Raw genomic sequence first — 13,758 nt, 5'->3', positions numbered from 1 at the left:
ACATGCCAAAATCCCCAAACTCCAGTAGAGTTCATAGGATGGCAAATCTGTAATTAAGATGCCCCCTGTCCAAATCTTGACTCCAACATCTGCACAAGAGCACTGGGTGCTCTATACAAGTTTGGCACAACCTGTACTGCCAAAGGGATCCCAACAGCCGTGTCCCAGCAGCTGAGTGCGCTCCTCAGTGGTCAGAGTACCCCAGGGAGGTCTTTTTTGTGTTTCCACAGCAGGAGCAGCAGGGAAGCAGACAATAAAACACCCCAGCTGCACCTCCAGAGGCACGTGCTGTAGCACACAGTGCATCCATGGTATAGAAGGTTGTTTTCAGGCAGAAACAGTAAAGCACAGCTAGCAGGGTGAGAAAGGTGTGAAGCCTGGAGGGCTCTGTAAAACACAAAGGTGGAGGACAGATCCCTGAAGAGCTGTAAAGTGCAGATCTGGCTACAAGTAACACTAGCTAGCGCATACCTAGGTTATGCATCAAAAGCCCTTATACACTTAAAGAGGAGTGCCAAAATCAGGACAGAGTTCACAGCAGTTGAACCTTTGCACCTCTGAGTCCGTGGGCTCTGCCCCAGGAAGCTGAACTCAGATGCCTCTAAAGTAGAAGGAAGAAGGCGGCTTGGCTGGGTGGATACCACAATGACAGCCTAACCCCTGGGCAGGGGACAGCGAGAGCAGCGGCAAGCAGCACTCTACAAAACAAACCTTTTACAGTGACCTGCACCTCCTGTTAGGAACACCTTGAGGTACCAAAAGAAGAATCTCCAAAGTGCTCAAGGCATGAAGTCCCAAGTCGTGCTAGTCACTGTGTCCCATGAAGGGAACACAAGCTCCCCTGGAGACTGTTACAACCCCTCAGGTGCTTGTGCGATGCTGAGCAGTACAGCTCTCTGAGCAGCACGTCCCAGCAGGACACTGGTGTGCACCACCAAGCCCCATTTGAATGGGACTAGGCAGAGTGAGGAAGACCCTGTAAAGTTGGTGGATGCTTCCTCCTTACTGCTCATCCAGACTCGCACCAGCGAGAGAGTGAAGTCAAGCACAGATTTGTAAGCGCATGTGAAAAATTTGCACTTGGGTCCAGGAGGTTGGCTTTCCCAAAACCAGGGCTTCTCTCACCTACCCTACAACAAGGCCCATGCACACTGCTGGCATACCTTAGCGCTCACTCTACAGAAATTAAATCAACACAGCTACGAACAGTACTACAGCCTCAGCCCTCCTGGTTCCCCCAGCCTTCAGAAAGGCTGTGAGCCCAGGAGCCACCAGCCTGTCTCACATCCACATCTGGCCTCTCTGCTCACCAGAACGGGCCTTGGTTTCTAAGTCATCACACCCTGAAAGTAATCTTTTCACCAAGGTAGCCCAGCTGACTTCCAAAGACAATACAAAAAGAAGCTAGATCAAAAAAAAAAATGTGGCAGGCGTGAAAAGAGGGGGGAAAAAGAAGAAAGAAAAAAAAAAAGAAGAAAAGGAAATACGGAACAGAGCAATCTTCTGCTCTCCATTCATGTCATGTTCTTGCACACTTCCTAGCATTCCTCTGCAGCCCCCACATCAACACAGAGCTCAGAAATCAGGCTGCCATTTTGCATAGTGCTCAAGCACATGCACTGCTGAACAAGAACAGGGTTAAAGTCTGTAACCAAGTGCCTTGCAGCCATCCCTTTCCCCACCTTGCCTGCCCTCCTCTTCTATACAACCTGATCAGGGGGCAGGGGCTTTGATGCCTACCGTAATTAAGCCCTACTCTTATTTGGTCCCTAGGAACTGTCTTAATAAACTCAATGAATAGTGGATGCATTGCTTAACTGAGACTATGAACCAGCTTGTAAAGAATTCACTAAAAGTCTCGGTCTTGCATTGCAAAAAGGAATGTGACATCCAAGGGGACTATCACTAGCAGCATGGCCCAGTCATGCCTGTGCTCCTGGTTTCTCAAAGTCAACTGAACTCTTTGAGCATGAGCAAAAATGACAGGATCAGACCTAGGGCATTAGTGTCTTCCTTCCTCATTAGGTTGTTGAAAGCTCTTTGTGTTCCCAGAAGTCTTACTATTTACAAAATTGCTCCAAGCAAATGCTTTGGATGGGTGGGACCACCGTGCACATATTAAAAAAAAATCACAGTCCTTGGTGACTATGGAGAAGTTCCTCTGAAGACCATGCTCAGAGCAAACATGGCAATGAGTGGCACAGAGACAGGCTGTGTCCCAGTTGCGTTTTCTCAGAGCATCTGCACAGAAGGCCGATATGGAGGCAGAGATAACAAATCACATCTGCCAGCCAATACTTTAAAAATGGTATTTCCCATATAGTCATCACAGAAAAGTGCCAGGGAAATAGGGTCTTCAAATGAAACAGTTCCCAAACAGAATCTGTCCAAGGCAGTACAATATGTTTACTTTAAGCCATTTTTTTAATGAATAACATTCAGTAACCAAATAAAGTCAGAGATTAATCATCACACAAATGCTATGCCCCCCTGTTAGGATAAGATGATTATTAAAGGATAAACCACAAAGCTACCTTCATTTGGACAGGGGTCTTCTTCCCATCTACTTTCAGATTAATATCAAAGTACAACTTTTTCCAGATCAGAGAGCACTGTATCCTTCTCTTTCTTTAAATATCACAGATCTATCTAGAAAAGAGGATGGAGCATAACTGTACTCTGATTTTTGTGTTTCAAGTCCCAGGCTACATACTCAATTCCTTCCCTGTTTCTGAACTCAACTCTGTCAGCGCAACTCTTGTTGGGCAACACGTCTTTTGAAGTCTCACAACAGGACAATGGTCTACTCAGTGTGAGCGAAGGTGACGTGAGGAAGAGTATGGGACACATCACAAGTTTTCAGACAATCTCCAAAAGGCATTCTGTTGCTAACAAACAGATTGTGACTCACTGAGACATGCAAAATTACATTCCTGTAATTTCCATTTTTATTTTGCTCATTCAAATCTAGCCCGTTGTGGCTTGCCCAGCTTCTGTTTGGCAAATACTCACTAGCTGGCCTCATATGGCAGTAGAGTATGTTTGAACATCAGCTTGAAATGAGATCTAGCCAGGACAGAGTTAGAATAGACCAGTTTCAATAGATGACAAAAAGCAAAATAAAGAAGTCCAAATGAAGAAAGGATCTCAAATATCAGTGTCTCCTCAATGCTAGTAACATAATCTCAAAAACATGAAAAGCAAGAGCTCAAGCCTAACAAGGGCGATTGCAAAGAAGAGCCCAAGCTGAGTAGCAGCCAGCCTGAGACTTCCCACAAAGCACTTCGCCAATTTGTGCCATCACAACATCAGTGCATTATCAAAAGCAGCTTATATAGTTACTCTCCAAGCTGTGAGGTCACAGTGCTAATTATTTTGGCTAGTTATGTGAGCACCACATAGATATTACTTTAACTGCCATCATATCAGATAACTACCTTTCACACTAGCCACCTAACCAGAATCAGGGAAGAAGCAATGCCCAAGCCCTGATGGTTCTTCAATTTCAATCTCCTGCATCTAGATTACCCTCTGTGCAACCACAGAGCACTGAGCCATGCCCGTACCAGCATCCTGCAAAGATGCAACCACCGCTCTGCCCAGCTGGGAACAGGCTGCCTGAGCTGGACAGTGGCTTTGGTACTGAACGTGCAATGAGGTCTAACTTAATGTCCCAGATTTTATTCCAAATCTTGTGATATTTAGACTCCAAGATCATCAGCTGATCACTCAGGATGGTACCATGGGGCCTGGACCATCTTCCCCAACATGCAAACTGCTTCTGGACAACAGAAGCTGAAGACAGGCATTTCTAGGGCTGGTTGGGAGCTAAGACACTGCTAATACATGTCAATACTTTGTCTGTTGTCTACTCTGCAATTCCTACAATTATTGATCGCAATATTTGAATATAGGGCTTTTTAAGAAAAGATCCCCTTCAGCAGTTTCACATTTATGGGGAGGTTTAAGGACTACATTTTTCTTAGAACATATTTAAGATGTTTTATTAACTCTTTCCTCCAAGCTGATTACAGGGCTCTACCCAAAGCAATGTTCATGCTTTACTACCATGATTGACATGCAAGCTTTCCCAGCTTCACACCATAGCTTTCACTGGGCAGTGTGGTGAAAGACAAGGCAATATATTTCACCTTCCTTATAGTAACAGCAATCCTAACTACCATTTTTCAGCTGATGGGACTGACCTGAGCCAGGCAATGATTGCTGTTTCCTGGCTCTGGCTCCAAGTGGTCCTGCAGAAACTTAATTACCCCACTCCCACCCAGCTTTCCTTTTGCACTCCTGTCTTTCCTCTCCATGTAGATGCCCAGGAGAGCCTTGTTTAGAGGATCATAGTCCTGAAACTTCTTGCAGACATACTCCTCAATTAACATGCTTAGGAGCATTGCTGAGTCTACAGGCAGAAGAGACAGAGGAGGAACCAAAACGGTACTAAAATACCTGCTCTTGAAGAAATAAGTAGCTCAGAAGTGATCTGGGGAACTTGGGAGGCCATGGATTTCTGTTCATGAAGATGCTGAAAATACTAAAGAAATTATTTACACCAAGTAACTACATTTTAAAGGAATTTTTGTGGAGGATAACACACTCAGCTTGATTTGATTTTCCTAAGGACCCTGATGAGTTATAGTGTTAGTTAAAGACAATGTCTGGGTATCTGCTGGGTTTTCTTTGTCCTGTAGGTTCCCAGAAGAACATTGCCTAAATGTCTGAGAGGATTGGCATTTCAGCATTTTCCACAGCAATATTTATCTGCCTGGCTTCCTAATCTAAATGGCAGTGATGAAGCAGGTTCTCTAACATCCATTTACAATTTCTCCAGAGTAAACACACCAGAAGCTGCTTAATGTTCTCTCTCTACCTATCACACACTTTCAACTACACTTTACATCACAGTAAATGTTATGTTTACATAACATATACTTTATGTTACAGATTACATTACTATACTCCTGGTACAGCCTGCCCAGGACCTTTCAGCATCCAGCTCTGTTCTCTATTGCACGCAACTTGGCTAAGTTTTAGCTCCTTGTATCACAATTTTCCAAAACCAGCAATTACCTCAAGCTGGATTTTTAAGCTATTTCTAAGATTATATCTGAGAAAATAGATGGTTTTTACAGCCTAACCCCTTCTCCCGTGCCACCCAAACTAGACAACCATTTCACCAAGAAACTCTTACATCCGTATGACTTGGAACAAGATTTGTGAATTGGGAGCGCTATGAGGTTTGCCTGAGGCGCACAGCTGTAATAGGTTGCCATTTTTCCTGCTTTTCTTATTCCTCTTGTTGCATACTTTAAGTTTTTCCTTCTCTAAATGAGATAGAAGAGAGGAAATATAATCCATTCCAACAATCAGCTGACAAAGTTTGGGATTTTTGGAAAAGACTGAATCAGCTCTGAAGAACCTAAGAATGCTCCACATGTTGGCATCGTCCTCCTTTTTATGGAGCTGTAGCTGTAATGGAGAGAAATTATAGAATACTTTGGGTCAGAAGGGACCTTTAAATATCATCTAGTCCAACCCTCCTGCCACAGGCAGGGATATCTTTCACTAGATCAAGTTGCTCAAAGTCCCAGAGGAACAAACAAATCTAATAAATCAATTGATAAACTGAACCTCACATACGGTTGTACGCTTCTCTGCGTTGCACCTCAAGTCTGACCTAACTTACTAGCCAGTCTCTGTCCTAACAGTGCAAACTGTCCATTGCTTTACTCAACCGAATTTAAAAAGAAAAAAAAAAAAAGAAGAAAAGAAACCCCCCCACCCCCATAGACTCTAGGATTTGTTAATACTCATTTTAAGCTGTGACCTAAGATCTGAACCTCGATATCCAGAATTCACCTTTTAAGCCACAGTTTTCAGTTCCCTGCTTACGGCTCATTCCTTAACGCAAATACAATTTGACGGTATCTGGTGCATAAATCAATGATGTGGCTAAAGTCTCAGTCAACTCTTCTCAGAATAAATGTTGCCATTTAAAATGTGGCAATCAAGCTTGTAAAGGGGAGGAAAGAAATGTCACTTGCAACCCAAGTGATTCTGTTAACAAGCTGGGTTCCTGCTTCAGGTTTTTGTCTGATAAAGCCACTTATCTGACTGTATGAAAGGTCAGAAGTAGTCGTTGGAACAGTGGAAAGTCCACACAAGGCTTTTTTGCCATCCTGCAACTTCTGTTTAAACTTTTAGTTGAATCATTATTTCAGTTCCTGGAGCTGAGTCATTTCATCTGCCTTGCACATGAACACGCACACAGCAGCTCTACGCTATGGAGCAGGCACAGAACAAGCAAGCAACCTTGATTTTACAGGAGCGTGTATTTCCCTGCATGTGAAAATGCAATGAACTGCTCCACTCATTTCAAGGTGTTTGTGCAAGGATGCACAACTCTGGGTGAGAGAACTGCCTTCCTCATCAAACCTCACCCCAGCAGATCTCAGGGCAAAACCCAGGCCTTCTCCTCAGTCCCGCTGTGCAGACAGAGCCTCAGAAGAGTGACCTTGCATAAGGTATGTTGCTACAAGGAAAAGGGTTTAGATAGGGCCAACAACTTTCATAGGTGTGGAGACTCAGTACCAGTATTTTGTGCTAAAATCACATGATCCCGGTGCATCTGTGAATGTCCTTTTATACAGCCTAAGTAATTAATTAATTAAGAGAGATACCAACTCTCGGTTGTTTCTACAGCTGCCTTTGTATGGTATGCGCATGTCATTTGTTGAAATATTATAAGACCTTGTAAACCACAAGTGCTATTAAAATATTTTTTCCCACTCACACGCCCTCCCCCTTCTTTATTTCAAGTCTATGTAAAACCTCTTGCTAAAGATCCAGATTCTCCCACTGAAACCAAGTGCCACTTGTCTGGAAATAAATCTTCTCTCTGCCTCAAAAAGCACCGAGAGCAGATGGCCAGAGACAAGATGCGCTGGTATCACAAGCTCACACCGTCTCTCTGATTACACATCAGAGGAACGGTCAGAGGGAAGCATTAACTATTACAGGCTTTTTTATGGAAGGGACCAACATCTGGCTGAGGTGGAGAAGAGAACAATTCACGACAGTATTGGGGATGCCAAATTGGATCCAAGTTTAAAATCTCCTAATGCTCAGCTTCAGTGCCAGGCCAGAGAAAAAGAGAGTGCTCCCAGAAAATGCTGTTCGGGAGAGCTGTCCAGAAACAGACAATCCACACTAACAGTAAAACCCTGCAAGTCTTCTCTAAAGAACTGGGGGAAAAAGTTCTTTTAAAAGTTCAAGAGCTGCAGTCCTCATTTCAGAGGATACAGGGCTGCTTGCATCAAGCTTTATTTTTACAGGGCGTGAATCATTTCTCACTCAAAGGGAGCTGGGATCATTCTGCTGTTGGTATCTCTGCCACCAGCAGCGCTAAGAATACAAAAAGCTCCAAAGTCAGCCATGGCGTGTTGTCAGCTCCAGACCTTTCTACATGATCGCTGTGTCTCTTGCATCTACTGACAAAGAGCAGGAGCAGGTGCTGACACCTTTCAGATCAGCCTGTTTAAGAGTGCAGGACCAGGCCCACCCTCTGCGCACACACACACTCAAAAAAAGCTCTTGCTTCTCCATTTATCCCCAATAGTAAATACTTGATTTTTCCTCCTATTCTGACAAAGAACAGCAGCCTACAATTATAGCTAATACCGTAAAGGTTGCTGTGCTGTCACTCACTTTTGCTCTCAGCCATGCTTGAGAGCTGAAGGACTGTACAGTTGCCTTTGCTGCATTGAACTAGTTGCTTAGTTCACACCCAGCTCAAGAAGTCACGCAATTGTGAATCTTTTCTCTTTGAAAAGACGTGACGTGTGAACCAGAAAGCAGCAGAAGATCCTTTTCCAAAATCCCTTTGCCTTTTTATATTTTAATTTGCAATGACGGCTCAAGAATGTACGTTATCCAAGTTTGTCTACCAAATCGCAGCTAAAGAGCACGCCAGTAAAGAGCCCTTCATTTTAATTGATTATTTACATATACTTTAACATCCACCCCCTCCGGAAGGGAAATTATCTTGCAACATATGAAGATAGCTATGCCATTTAGAATTTCAGTTGCCATGAAACAGTCTTCAAATGTGGCCCATCCCTTCTTGTTATAAACAAGGTCTTGGGGTGTGGTTTGCTCAACAAGGAGCAATATCGGCAGCTTAACTAACAGTTCATGTTTTCACATACGGTGGGATTGTGTAACCGCATGCCACTAGCTGTTGTAGAGGCCAGAACTGGGTTTTGCACCAACTCAGACAAATTCACAGAGAAAAAGTCCATTGGATATAGCCTCTAGTTCTGGAAACCATTAAATGACTGTCTGATGGAAAAGACAAGTGCATTTGGGGAGGAATTGCTCTGAACCAGCCTCCTCCTGGATCTGGTTGCACAGCTGGAATTTGGGAGATGGGCTTTGGTCTCACCTCCTTTGGCCATTGTAACAAGCTAGCTGGAAGTTGGGCTTCCTACCAGGTTTGATCTAGGAGCAGACTGATGGGGTGGCCTGCTCGTTCTCATCCTCACTTCCGTGATAAATGCTTTGTCTAAGGGAAATGAAAAAAAGAAAAGGCACTTTTTAATGCTGTTAGATCTGCTTTGAAACAGCTGTAGTTTGGTTGAACATGGAGGTTCAGGACTCACATTTTGTCTGGTTTACACAAGATAGTATTTCGTTCAGCGGCACGGGAATCTCATCTCATCTCATTTCCCTTGGCAGACTTGCTCTTTTGTGTCTTATCTCTAACTAGGTGATAAGCTGATATTCGAACATATAAGGGTACTCTCTGTATATTAACTGGAGTTTTGATACCCAGTGAATTTCAGCTTGGCACGATCTATAAGAATAATTTGTCTGGCATCATGGAAAAGAAGCCAGGGCAGAACATGTGTCTCTCAGAAGACAAGGTACACGACCCTGCCAGTATTTTCACTTGCCCCACAAAGCAATGGAAAGATAGAGAAGAGATGATCTGAAATCCATTACTGATATACCACCCTTCTTCGAAAAGGAAAAGGGGGCTTCTCTTCACTGTGCACCAAGCCTGGCCTCCAGCAGAACAACCCAAGTCCTGCCTTGGAGGCCACAGTGGCACAAAGCCTGGCTTACAGAGGAGAATGGGGCAAGGAGCTGCTGTCCCAGTAACAGCTGTTTAAAAGAGCAAAACTATTTCGTTCAACTCCAAACTAATTTTTTTGTTTTCTTCTTTTCACAGGGCAGATTTGGAGAGTTAACACTCAAGCTGACCCAAAACAGCGTCACTGTTCATTAGCAAATGAGAGTTTTAAAACCAACTATTCCTACAGCACTAACAGCAAGCCAGGATACACTTGCCATGAGAAAGTTAAAAGAAAATGCTGCCCGGACTACAGAGGTTGCTGGCCAAGACATAAAGGGGTCTTGTATCTCTGCTGTTGTTTATGCTGATGCATACAGGTTTTGTTGCAGAACTTTGTTTGGTGGAGATAAACCACGTGCTCTCTATGTCCAGCATTCAGGCTCCTAAGCGCATTGCCCTTCTTTTTGTCCTTTTTTTTGGTAAAGATTTATATAATAAATTTTGTTGGATCACTTCGACACAGAGTTATGCTCTGCAATAACTGTGAAATCCCTGCGAGGTAGGCTAGACGTAACAAAGAGATCACTCCAAAGGGCCTCCTATATATTTTGCCCAATGCCCTGTACACCACGAATGGCATTTACTCACAGTGGAACTATGCCAAGTCCAAGGGAGTTTCATCTTGGAGGAATTTTTCCAACAAGTCTCACCTCAGTGAGGGGAAAAAAAAAAGAAAAGAAAAGAAAATTATCCCTCCCTGCCACCCCCCAAGAAAAACCAAACCAAAACATGCGGCTTAAGGCCAATACAGGGCTCTCCCAACCTTCAAGCTAAAGATTAAAACACTTTAAAAGCAAACAACTATTTGGTTTCTGTATTTCTCCATCACCTTCCAGACAGATAATGAAGCAAAAAAATGGAAGGACTGCAGGTACAAATGCTACAGGCTTCTCCTTACATCTGTCCTTCATAGTAATTTGCTTTCTCCTCCCCACACACCCTTTTTAAAGATAAAATCCTATCTTCAAAGCTATCTCTTTAAACCATCACCAACTGCCTCATTGTTTTTGTTTTGTTTTTCTAGACAAATTCTCAGGTTTCAATCCACTGCCTTTAGGTGCAGCTGAGTCAATTCTCGTATATAAAACACCTTCAAGGGGTGGGAGAAACTTTGAGTTTTCTAAACAGGGTTCAAGCAGCAAGGACGAGGAACTGGACTCTGGATCATACCAAAGCCCAGTGCTATATCTGCTTGTGGAGCAAGAGCAATGCCCTGGCACTGTGGAGGTCTCTGATCCAAGCTGGGTTAGGTACCCTAAAGGAAAGCCAAGACTTCCAGTGCCTATTCTCCCCTTGTCCTGAGACAGCGCATGAGCACAGGGTCATGGGGACAGTGATGCTGTAATTACCCTAGAGCTTGATTACAAGACCCAGGACTCACTCATTCCACAAAGAAAATACAGTCAGAATCATTCATAACTGAACAGCCAGAGCTGTGCCATACATCTTCAGCAGACGCTGCATGAGATGAACTCGCGTCCCAAACACCTGCCTGTGGCCCATTTTGGTTGCGAGAAAGGGGTTGCTGTTTCCCAAACCCCACTTGCTTGCAAAGCATGGGCTTTTCCTGCTCCAGGGTTAGCTCCTGCTAAGCTGTGAGCCCCCAGGGCCATCCATCTGAAGCCCACAGTCACCACAGTGGAGCTCATAATTGCATGCTGCTATTGCTGTATGATTTAGTCACTTGTGTATTTATTTAGTCACTTGTGTATTTAATAGCAGTCAACTCTGCATTTATATTCAAGACAGAGATACAGTCCCATGTTAACAGCAGCATCTCCTAAAATGGGTTTTCAAGAAAAACTTCACTATTGGGTCCTGAATTCATTCAAATCAGCACAGCCCATTGACACCAGCAGAGGTTCAGTTCATACCAATCAGGGACAGGACCAATTGCTACTAAACTTGAAACACTCTGGGTCTGCATTTGCAGCGGGCTGATTGTGCCCAAACTACTAAGTGCTTCTAGAAGGCTGATGGACTGATGTTATTGATTGGGATGATGTGGCAGCCAACAGAGAGACTGCATAGAGCATTTCAAAGCCCAATTTTGTTGCAATACTAAGCTGTATTGTCCTGTAAAAGCTTTGGAAAAAAGGTTGTGATCAGAGCTTTGTTAAAGTTTGAATCAGTCCCCTCCTAGAAATGCTGCCAAAAATGCCTCCATAAGGCTTCTTAGGTAGGTCTCATTGCTCTTGCCTTCACTTCCTATTGCTTGGGACTGGCTTTTCTCCTCCAAATTTTACTGACTTGCTTGTATCCCTCTCATCCCTCTTGCAGCCTCCAGCATCCCAGCCTCCTTAGCCCTCTCCATCCCCACCACCTCCTCATAGTACAGACAGACCTCCGGCATGGACCACAAACATCCAAGCCCAGTGGATACCAGCTTGGCCCCCTCAGCATCGCTGGTATGTGGGGACTGCTGGCACAGGCTACAGGGCATGTCCATCACACTTATAAATTATCTCCTTGCAGTTTCATTATCAAAATTGGAAAAAGCTTATTTAAAATGCTTTCCCAAGTTTTCCTAGAAGGCCAATTCTTTGCCGTTACCCTTAAAGAACAGAAGTACAGTTGGGATTTCCCTGAGGCTGACACTAGAAGGTACAGAATAATACAGATATACATTATATTCCTTCTTATGGGATCCTCTGGCCCTTTACAAACTGCACAAGCATAACAAAAAAACCACAATAAAACACACAAACGTGTTAATTGAAATATCCATTGTTAAGATACCAGTGCCTAGGTACTTCCCACCAATAGTCTGCAGTATAAACCAGTGAAATCAGGCTACTACTACAAAAGAAAGCACTACTTTTACCTTTGCAGTCAAACTACGAGGAAAAAGGAGGAGAGTGGGCCAAGCCCCTCCTGGTGTAATCAGGTGCAAAGCTATTCAGGCAGTGGTTTCACACCTGTTTACAAAGTCCAGCTTTGACCCAGCTCCTCAGTGCGCATCACATCAGCCTCAGCTTTGTGGGAAACAGGAGAAATGCTCCAGTCTCTGAGGCTCAGCAAATTTTGGCCCTGCCTAATTCTGTGGGAAACAGCTTCCTGGTTAGGACAGCTGGCTGCCAGCTTTCTACAGTCTTGGGCACTCTCAGCTGGTGTAATATCTTAACTAAGCTGGATGGAGTGGTGTCAAAGGTATTGCGTATCACATGAATACACCAAACCTAGTCCTCTATTAAAGAATCACTTGCTATAATGCAAATAGGTCCTTGCTCCCAGAAGGGAGCAGTTACAGTGCAGTCCTTCACTCAAGCAGGAACAACAAAGGAAGGGATGTAGATAATCACTGTGGAAAAGCATAGTTCAAAACTACCCATGCACCTGACTGCCAGGGCTTGAGGCCACCACTGCACCCACTGGCATTCCCCTGCGTACCTTGATGAATCCTCTCTCTTGTTTAGAGGTAGAAAAGGCTGCTGTGAAAATAACACTCCAGGTCACAGCAGATCCCTTCGTGCTGAAAAATGCTTGTATTCAATTGTTCTTCAAATCTGTTAGCCTTTTGGCCATCTTCCTAAATTTGCCAGTAATGTCTGTCATGTTAAGCCAATTCTGTTTTGGGGTGTTTTTTTTAAATGCCTTTATATGAACATTCTGCATTTTAAAAGGCAGAAAGCTGACGAGAGCAAGGAAACGAGGGACTAACATATCCCAACGGAGTTACAGAGAAAGAGGTTAGCAAACGCCTGTGCTGCTGCTGTTACAGTGTGTTGCTGTAGCTGCAGTGGTCTAAGAATGGTTAACCAATTAACATCTCCCTAAACTTTAGCAGCTTCTATTTCAGACCTGAAAAAGACCTCCAGGGCCACTTCTTGTCAGCTTTATTCCCAGCTGTAGCAGCTGGTTTATTCTGAGATATTCTTCCCAGAAACCTTGTCTTGTTGGCACTATTAGAGACAGGCATCCGTTTCACTATTTCCAACATCTTGCATCTCATGGACAAGTTTTACCAGGCACAAAACCCAGTTTATTATCCCGGACAACTTCTCACAAACAGTTACACAATTGGAACAGCAGCCAACAAGGGTGATGAACTTCCAGCTGGAGTGTAACCACACAGGTCCCACACCTGAGCCTGTCTCCACCAGGACAAGGACATCACCTCCAACAGGAACAAGGTGTTCGCCAGTGCTGGCTCCTCCTCTGGTCCTGCATCCAAACATTAGAGATTTCATTGTAGGGCCTGGGAAAGGGGATCACGTCACTAAGGCAGAATCCCAGTTTCCATTCATGTGGTTAGAAAGAAAAAAGGAAAAACCCCTTATAATGAGATTTTTGATTGCCAGAGGCTTTCAGCGCTGCAGGTCTCAATTAACAGCTGTCCAGCAGAGGCACACCAGTTTGCTCTGCTTTCTGAATGAGTTGTGCATACAACACTGTCAAAGCATTGACTCAAAGCTGTTTGTGGGGAAGGGGATGACAGACGCAGCCTGAGAGACAAATGTGAACGCCTGCTCTGCTCAAGCCTGTTTCAGAAGCCATTCAGAAGGACTTTAGAAGATTAGCCCTTTAGGCAGAGGTGAATTTTAGATACCCTTCTTTGATATCACACAGACATACACCACCAGTTTCTATCACTGTTAGTAGAAGCTAAC

At 44.0% G+C, this 13,758-nt stretch overlaps 1 long non-coding RNA gene across 2 annotated transcripts in view; it reads right to left on the bottom strand.

Moving 5' to 3' along the window:
- Positions 1-13,758, bottom strand: part of LOC138690810 (uncharacterized) — an 89,560-nt gene that overhangs the window by 17,976 nt on the left and 57,826 nt on the right. The window lies entirely within an intron of this gene.

Source organism: Haliaeetus albicilla, chromosome 24 (genome assembly GCF_947461875.1).
Source record: "Haliaeetus albicilla chromosome 24, bHalAlb1.1, whole genome shotgun sequence".
In the NCBI taxonomy this organism is placed as follows: domain Eukaryota; kingdom Metazoa; phylum Chordata; class Aves; order Accipitriformes; family Accipitridae; genus Haliaeetus; species Haliaeetus albicilla.
Note: the sequence above shows the minus strand (reverse complement) of the source record. Positions and strands in the feature narration are given on the sequence as shown.